Raw genomic sequence first — 9,663 nt, 5'->3', positions numbered from 1 at the left:
TATTAAGTCATATATAAGGAAATTCTTAAGACTAACAGCAGATTTCTCAGCAAAAGCCACACAGGCAAGGAAAGAATGGGATGATAGGGAGGCTGAGGTGGGCAGATCACGTGGTCAAGAGATCAAGATCATCCTGGCCAACATGGTGAAACCCCATCTTTACTAAAAATACAAAATTTAGCTGGGTGTGGTGGTGCATGCCTGTCGCCCCAGCTACTCAGGAGGCTGAGGCAGGAGAATCGCTTCACTCTGGGAAGCGGAGGTTGCTGTGAGCCAAGATTGCACCATTGTACTCCAGCCTGGTGACAGAACATGACACCATCAAAAAAAAAAAAAAAGAATGGGATGATATATTCAAAGTGCTGACCGAAAAAATACCGCAGGTTGAGAATACTATACCCAACAAAGGTATCTTTCAAAAATATAGGAGAAATACATTTTTCTTCTTGAGACAGAATCTTGCTCTTTCACCCAAGCTGGAATGCAGTGGAGTGATCTTGGCTCACTGCAACCTCCACCTCCCAGGTTCAAGTGATTATCCTGCCTCAGCCTCCCAAGTAGCTGAGACTACGGGTGCTTGCTACCATACCCGGCTAGGTTTTGTATTTTTAGTAGAGATGATGTTTCACTATGTTGGCCAAGTTGTTCTTGAACTCCTGACTCCTGCCTCAGCCTCCCGAAGTGCCGGGATTACAGGCATGAATCACCATGCACTGCCGAGAAATACATGTTTTTTAAGACAAGCAAAAATGGACGGAATTCATTATCACTAGACTGTCCCTAAAATAAATGCTTACAAGAATCATACATCTGGAAGCAAAGGAATGAAATCTACCATCATTGAAACCCATTGATTTATAAAACTCACTGACAGAGAATATACCTAAATTAGAAAGAAAATGGAATGACATGTTATCTTTACAAAAAAAAAAAAATTGAAAAATAAAAGTAAACACTAAAAGAGGAAGAAAGGAACAAAAGATAAACTACATAATCAGAATGTAATTAACAAAATGACACTAGTAAGTCCTCATGTATCAATAACAACCTTGAATATACATAATTTGATATAGATATAGACTGGCTAAATGGATTAAAAGAGAAATCTAACTGTATGTTGCTGACAAGAAATTTACTTTCCATGTAAAGACAGAAATAGACTGAAACGAAAGGGATGAAAATAAAATATTCCACACGAACAGAAAACAGAAGCATGCAGAATGGTTATACCTATATTAGACAAAACACACTTTTGTCAAAAACATAAAAAGTGACTTAAGGGTCATTATATAATAACAAATGGACAAAATCACCAAGACATTATAACAATTGTAAATACACACACACACACACACACACACACACACACACAGCCAACACTGGAAGATGTGTGTATGTGTGTATATATATGTATATATGTGTGTATATCTATATATATACACACACACATATATACACACATATATACGCACACATATATGTGTATGTATATGTATATGTGTGTGTGTATAGCAAATATTATTAGAATTAAAGGGAGAGATAGACACCAATACATTAATAGTTGAGACTTTTTACACCACACTTTCAGCATTGGACAGATTATTTAGGGAGAAAATTAGCAAAGAAATGTGAGACTAAATTTGCACTGTAGGTTAAATGGACCTAACAGACATTTATTTACTAAACCTTTTATCAAACAGTAGCAGAATGCATAGTCTTCTCATCAGCACATGTAAACATTCTCTGGGATAGACCATATATTAGGCCACAAAACAAGTTTAAATAATTTTTAAAATTTAAATCACATCAAATATCTTCTTAAAACATAAAGGAATAAAACTACAAATCACTAATAAAGGGAACTTTGAAAATTTAACAAATACATGGAAATTAAAGAACATACTTTTAAATTACCTTTGCATCAACAAAGATAATAAGAAAAAATGTAAAAGGAAATTTGAAACAAGTAAAAATGGAAATACAACAAACAAAAACCCATGTGACACAGCAAAAGCAGGGATAAGAGGAAACTTCACAGCAATAAATATTTACAAAAATGAGAGGAATTTAAATAACAATTCTAATGATGCACCTCAAAGAACTAGAAAAGTAACAACAAATCAAACCCCAAATTAGTAGGGCAGAAATAATAAAGATTCAAAAACAACTAGACAAAATTGAGACTAAAAAATTATAAATAATCAATGAAATGAAAAATTATTTTTTCCAAAAGATAAACATAATTGATAAACTGCTTGCTACACTAGTCAAGAAAAAAAAGAGAGAAGACCTGAAAAAATAAAATCAGAGATAAAAATGAGACATTACATCTGATATCACAGAAATATGAAGGATCATTAGAATTTACTATGAACAATCATATGACAACAAATTGGAAACCTGGAGGAAATGGATAAATTCCTGAACACATACACCCTACCAAAATTTAACTAAGATGGAACAGAAAACTTGAACAGGCCAATAATGACTATGAGATTGAATCAGCAATGAAAGTCTTCCAAAAAAAGAAATGCCCAGGACCCGACGGCTTTACTGCTACATAGAATTCTACCAGACTTCTAAAGAAAAGCTAACGACAATTCTCAAATTATTCCAAAAATTAGAAGAGGAGGGAATTCTGACTAAATCATTCTATGAACCAGCACTACCCTCATACCAAAACTAGATAGGTTCACAACAAAAAGGAAAACTATAGGCAAATAAACCTGATGAATGTAAATGAAACAATCCTCAACATTATAGTGGCAAGTCAAATCCAACAACATATCAAGAAGATAACACACCATGATCAAGTCAAATTTAATCCCAGGGATGCAAACATCGTTCAAAACATGCAAATTATTGTATTTTATTTTCAAGAGAATTAAATCATTTATTGATTACACATGATAATGGATGATACGAAAGCTTCATTCTCATCTATAATTTTATCTGGTACTATCATTCAATTTAGATATATTGCATAAGATGTGGCCACAATTATTTTTATAACCAATAATTCCATGATTTTGCTTGGGTGACTTGGGTGATCCCTTTTAATGGTGACCTTCAGGTCATAACAGTAACTATCATTCAACTACACTAAGGTTTCTGAAGACAATGGCTTCTCCACCCAAGCAGACTGTATATAAATTCCAAATAGAACTTGGCATTACTCTGAAGGAATTCTAACTTCACACTGTTGGGGAAATTTACCAAGATGGCTTCAGAGTAGACTAACTTTACACAGCACATTTAAAAAAAGACACATTTATTCAGCATCATGATCAGACTATTACACTTAGCAATCAACAGCATGGGTGTAAAAAAAAAAACTACGTTAAAATCTTTTGTCGGAATGCTTTATACTTTCCACAGAACAGAAACTAAAATAGCCTGTTAAACAATTCATTGCAAAAACAGTCCTCGAGTTTTTTGCCCATACACATGAGTATTTGTCTAAAACATTTTTTTTTCCCCATTGGTAGCAGCTAGTCCCTGCTACCACTGTGTTTAGCTGAGTTCACAAATCTGTTGTAGCCTGTAGCTTCCCTGTCACTTATCTGACTCTTCACTCCAGCTAAGCTTTGTTTCCTGGCAGTAGTTATAATCTTCTGCCACTGCCATAGCTACTACTGCTACTGGAACCGCCATAGTCACCTTGGTTTCATGGTTTGTCCAAGGATTGGCCTCCACCACCATAGAGGCCAGAAGTTCTGCCCCCAAAGTTTCCTCCCTTCATGGGTCCAAAATTTGAACTATTGTTGTAATTGCCAAAATTATTGTACCTCCACCACTTCCAAAATTGCTTCCATCATTACCAAATCCATTAGAGGCATCGCCACTGCCACCATATCCACCACCACCACAGCTGCCACCAAAGCCACCAAGACCACTGAAGTTTCCTCCATAACCAAAGTTGTCAGTCCCACTGAAACTAACTCCATGACCACCATCAAAGTCTCCAGAACTACTTCGACCTCTTTGGCTGAATGAAGCACTAACTATCTCTTGCTTTGACAGGGCTTTCCTAACTTCATAGTTGTGGCCATTCCCAGCATGGTATGGTCATCAAAGTTTATAAGGGCAAAGCCCCTTTTCTTGCCACTGCCTTGGTCAGTAACGATTTCAATCCCTTTAATTTTTCTATACAGTTCAAAAATATTATCTTCAGTGATGTTCTTCAGTGTCTTCTTTAATGCCAACAACAAATATCTTTTACACAGTTAAGTGGGCACCTCATGTTTGAGAATCTTCTCTTGAGAAAGGTCTCTTTGGTTCCACAACTCTTCCATCCACCTTGTATGGCCTTGCATTCATGGCTGCACCCACCTCTTCCGCAGTGGCGTATGTGACAAACCCAAAGGCCCTGGAGTGCTTGGTTTTTGGATCTCTTATTACCACACAGTCCGTGAGCATTCCCCATTGCTCAAAATGGCTCTTCAGGCTCTCATCAGTTGTTTCAAAGCTCAACCATCCAATGAAGAGCTTCCTCAGATGTTCAGGCTCTTTAGGAGACTCTGATTTAGACATGATGGCAAGGGGCAGAGAGACTTTAACAATGCTTCCTCGGTGGCCTCCACAGGCAGAAAGAAGTAGACGATGAACATATTTCCAACATGTGCAAATTAATAAGTGTGATATATCACAGTAACACTAAGTGTTTAAATCATAAGACCTAAAATTATAAAACTTCTAGGCAAAAACAGGGGAAATGCTTTAGGACAGTTGTCTAGTCAAAGATTTTATGACTGGGACTTCAAAAGCACGGGTAAAATGCCTCTACAAAAATAGATAAGTGGGCTACATTAAACTAAAAAGCTCTGGACAGCAAAGAAAATAATAAACAGAGTGAAGAAACAATCTTTAGATTGAGAGAAAAAGCTATTAATCTGACAGGGGACTAATACTCAGAATTCAGGAAAAAAAAAAAAAAAAAAAACTCAAACAACTCAACAGCAAAAGAATGAATAAACCCATTAAAAAGTGGGGAAAGAATCCGAGTAGACTTTTCTCAAAATAAGACATACAAGACAAACAAATGTCTAACAGGTATATCAAAAAATGCTCAGCATTACTAATCATCGTGGAAATGCAAGTTCAACCGGCAATGTGATATCATCTAACCTCAGAATGGCTATTATCAAAGAAATAAAAAATAAATGCTGGAAAGGACTAGGAGAAAAGGGAACTATTACACATTGTTAATGGGAATGTAAATTAGTTTAGCTATTATGGAAAGCAGTGTGACAATTTTTCATGAAACTAAAAAAAAAAAAAAAACCTACAATAGGATCCAGCAATCTAATTTTACAGTATTTATTCAAAGGAAAAAAAATCAGCATATCAAATAGAAAGCTGTACCCCACTTGTTTATTGCAGCACTATTCACAGTAACGAAGATATGGAATCAATCTAACTGTCCATCAACAACAGAATGAATAAAGTAAACATGGTATATATACACAATGGAATTCTATCTACCATAAGAAAAAATAAATAAAATCCTGTCATTGGCAGGTACATGGATGGAACTGGAGGTCATTTAGTTAAAGAAAATAAGCCAGGCACAGAAAGACAAATATCACAAGCTCTCACTCATCTGTGGGCGCTACAAAAGTTGATTTCACGAAAGTAGAAAGTAGAGTGCTAGATGCCAGATGCTGGGAAGGCTAAGCCTAGGGCTGAAAAGAGGTTGGTTAATGAGCACAAACATACAATTAGATGGAAGGAATAAGTTCTAGTTTTTTATAGTACTACAGGATGACTATAGTTAACAGTAATTAATGGTATATTTCAAAATACCTGGAAAAGAATATTTAGAATGTTTCCATCATGAAGAAATGACAAATGATTGGATGATGAATATAATAAATAGCCTGTTGTGATCATTTTGCATTGTATCATGTATCAAAAATCATCTGTACCCCGTAAATATGTATCAGGTATTAATATATGTTATTGTGTGTTAATAAAAAATACTGAATTTTGAGATGCATTATGAAATAATATTTTTACATGGACATAAGAAATATAGTGTTTAATTTTTATATAATAAAATTGGAGTTGCTGAGAGATTTATGTAAATCTAAAAATTTATAAATTAATTATATCAAAACTATATTTATTATGCTACATTTTTAAAAAGGCGTCAAGATGGTAAAGGAATGAAGGAATTATTGTAAAAATTTGTAACTCAAGGTGTGAACGTTCTTACGCTGGTTTAGTAAGCAGAGACACTCTAGAAATAGTGTCCTTTTGAGATTTGTTACTGTGGTACACATCGTTTTTCAGTAGTACTGAGGCAGGGAGATATTTTATGTGTGGTTTATTAAAAAAACAGAATGCCAGTCAGCAGGCTTATACTAAAAAAAAAATGCTAGGTCTTATTTTAAAGAGTTTCAGTTAAATTTATGCATTTAAAAGCTACAAATTGAAATATTTAAGGCATTTTCTTTATTATTAATCCTTGCCATAATTTGATTTCTCAATTAACAAACTAATCTCTAGTCCTGATGGCATAGAGCTTTTACTCTGTCTTGTTCTTTTCTATGTCACTTCTAACTGATGGACCTTTACCAGCTCTGGACTCTGTATGGTGTGTTCTAGATCAACGGTACCTCAAATTCAAATGCCTTAACTTAGACAAATTGTCTTTCCTGATTCTCTTAACAAGGCAACCAATACCTAATTGCTTTTTAGTAAAATTAGTTGAATAAAATATTTTAAATTTTCCAGGGAGGCTTTTACTCAATTGCACTACAATAAGTCAGCAAATTTACAGTTCATGATTTGTTTTTGGTGAATGTTGATTATATCCAGGGTCTTATCCTTGTGAAAGCTTCCCTTCCCATTATGTTTAAGGTCAGTTATTCTTAGCAATCTTTGACTTCAGTATAGCAAATAAAGTACAGATTGTGTTATTCATGTCTTAGTGGATTTTTTTTTTTGTTTGTATGTTTGTTTGTTTTGTTTTTAAACAGAGAATCCTTTCTGAGAAATAAAAAAAGGAGTAGAAGTAGTTGATAAGCTAGGAAATATTTTAATTTATTTTTATTTTTATAATAAAATTTGAATGTATAAAGGAAGCTGTAGCAAAACACTTTAAGACTTCATAAATCTATAGGAAATACCAAATTAGTGGATGACATTTGAACGAAGTGCAGGGATAATAAAAACAGACCAGGAAATTAGGTATGTTCTAATATCATGTGGTTTACATGAATCAAACTAGGGCTATATATAGTGGGTATTTGAAGAGGTCTGCTGACAAGAAAAAAAGGTACATATGTTTGATGTATAAGTAACGAGCCTGGAGCGTGTTTACATTTTAAGGGATCTCAATTATTATTTATTCTAAATCCATTATTTGTCCATTAAGGACACAGGTTCAGAGATGATAAGCTATTTGCTCAAGTAAAAAAGCTACTTAATAGCTTTGTGATTACAGCTGCTAAGACATGAAACCAAACATCTAATTCCCAAGTTTAAGAAACATCGTGATATCTAATGCTACAGAAAAATTCTGTGAGGCCTTTTTCTCAAAGAAAGAGCTAATAATACATTACATGCACAAAAACAACAAGCCCCTTTAGCATTTTGTAGGTATTTCCTTTCTTAGATATAAAATAAAGGAGCTGTGGCACAGACCCTTTAACCTAATACCATATATAAATGTAATGTTCAGGTAAGTATTAAAACCCTTCAGGACTACTTTGAAAAAGAGAAAAGTAACCTTGAATTTCAAGAAAGTAAAAAAAAAATATTAAATATGCTCACTTGCACAGTTATTTTTCAAGGTGGATTGGCTCGATAAAAATTATGACCTTTTTCTGTGCCTTACTTTATTTTCCAGACCTAAAAATATTGCCAGTGCCTGAGGCGTAAGTCAGAGTGAACCTCTATTATCACTCCAGAGACTTGGCATTTTCCTCATTAGGCTCCATAGTATCTGACTGAGTGACCTTGTTTGGTGAGAAGACACAGATGGAGTCTGTCAGTAAATCTTGTTAATGTAACAAGTATTCCCACTGTTAGATGAGTGTTGCGCCTGATACTGGCATTTCTTCCCTTAGTAAACAACCCATATTCCCTTTCCAACATGGGTCTCTTCCTTCATGCCATCAGGTTTTTCAGCATTAGCTTGTTCTAAGGATTATCTAAAAGGATGTCTCTTGCTGTGAAGGTGAGATGCTCTCTCTTTCTGAATAGCAAACCCTTGCTGGCTTTTGAAAGATGTAAAGATGACATTAAATGTGGAAAACACAAACCTAAGCCAAATACACTGTCACCATGCTAAAAAGTCCTTTAAGTGTTTCACCTAAAGGTAGTAAGATTTTTTATCAGGTAACCACTTCCGTAATTTGTCATTTCTCCCTGATATCCTGTTTTGAGATGTAAAAAACAAAGCTTGAAGAAAGGAAACACTCTCAGTTTCAGAAGAAAGATTGAGTGTCAATGCATGTAAATATAAGTGTTCAGCAGCAGACGTCAGACTGTATCATGAACTTGGAAAAAGGCATTTAATCTCTAACAATTTCAATATCCTTATCTATAAAATTGGTAAATAATCATTAAAAATAACCTTTCAGATCCAGTGAGGAGATCAAATAAGATTGGGATTAGCTTGTAAAACTATACATATGTTTATGTATAAGTATAAAATATGAAACAAAAGCAATCAGAAATGCACAGCCAGGAGCATACTTTAAATCTTAGTGGACACTTAATATGTACAAATTTTAATGTTAATTAAAAATGAACAATTTTTGAAACTTAAAATTAGAAGATACCTGCAAAATATAGCAGGCTATAATGATTTAATAATAATAATAACTCATTTACAAAGGGTCTTAGTTATACTTTTATTAAAAATTGTACAACTTTACATTTTTATTTTAAATAACTTAATAATTATAAATCAAAGCAAAAATAATGGTTCCATAACTTTTCAATGCTTCTAGTCCCTCATACTAAATTAAAAGTACTACACTAAGTAAGTACTGAGTGTCATCAGGGGCTCTGCTTGTAGAAGGGCTTTGTAGGAAAAATGAGCTTTTCTTTAGTACCTCTGATGCTCAGATACTGAAGTCAAAAGAATAACTAAAAACTCGGAAGATACAAAAGCTCTTGAGCATATTATAGTAATAAGATAGAAAATAACTCAAAGATTGTAATCTGCTATGATAAGTGATGGAGCTATCTCCTAATATGCATAATATAAAATCTCAGAAGTGGGAACACTAATCAGATGGCAACAGACGGGGGGTTTTAGCTGGGCTTCTAGGAAGTTAATAGTTACACTGAAGTTTAGAATTAGAGATAAATGCAGAAAATGCATGCCACTGAATGAAATGGCATGTCTAAGAGCTCTGAGCTATGCATGGGAAAAATGAAAATATGTTCACAATAACAAGCTAGAGGCTAACAGAGATTATTTATGAATGCATTCTAAAGTAAGGAGTATAAATTTCACCAGAAAATCAGTAGATTTTAGCAGCGAGATTGATACAATTTAATCTCAGTGGAGAATCTGTCCAAGAAATAATATAATTATCATTTTATTGATCCAAACACAAATGTCCAACAAAACTAACTTTCCATTCAAGATCAAAGGGTGATCCAAACCATATATCCAATGTAACTTGGCAGATCCAAAAAATT

The 9,663-nt window shown here is 34.1% G+C and overlaps 1 pseudogene; it reads right to left on the bottom strand.

The window, feature by feature from the left end:
- Window positions 1–3,003: 3,003 nt before the first annotated feature.
- On the bottom strand, window positions 3,004–5,448 carry LOC110740996 (annotated as a pseudogene).
- Window positions 5,449–9,663: the final 4,215 nt, after the last annotated feature.

This window comes from Papio anubis, chromosome 10 (assembly GCF_008728515.1).
Source record: "Papio anubis isolate 15944 chromosome 10, Panubis1.0, whole genome shotgun sequence".
Lineage (NCBI taxonomy): Eukaryota > Metazoa > Chordata > Mammalia > Primates > Cercopithecidae > Papio > Papio anubis.
This window is presented reverse-complemented; position numbering and strand designations above follow the sequence as displayed.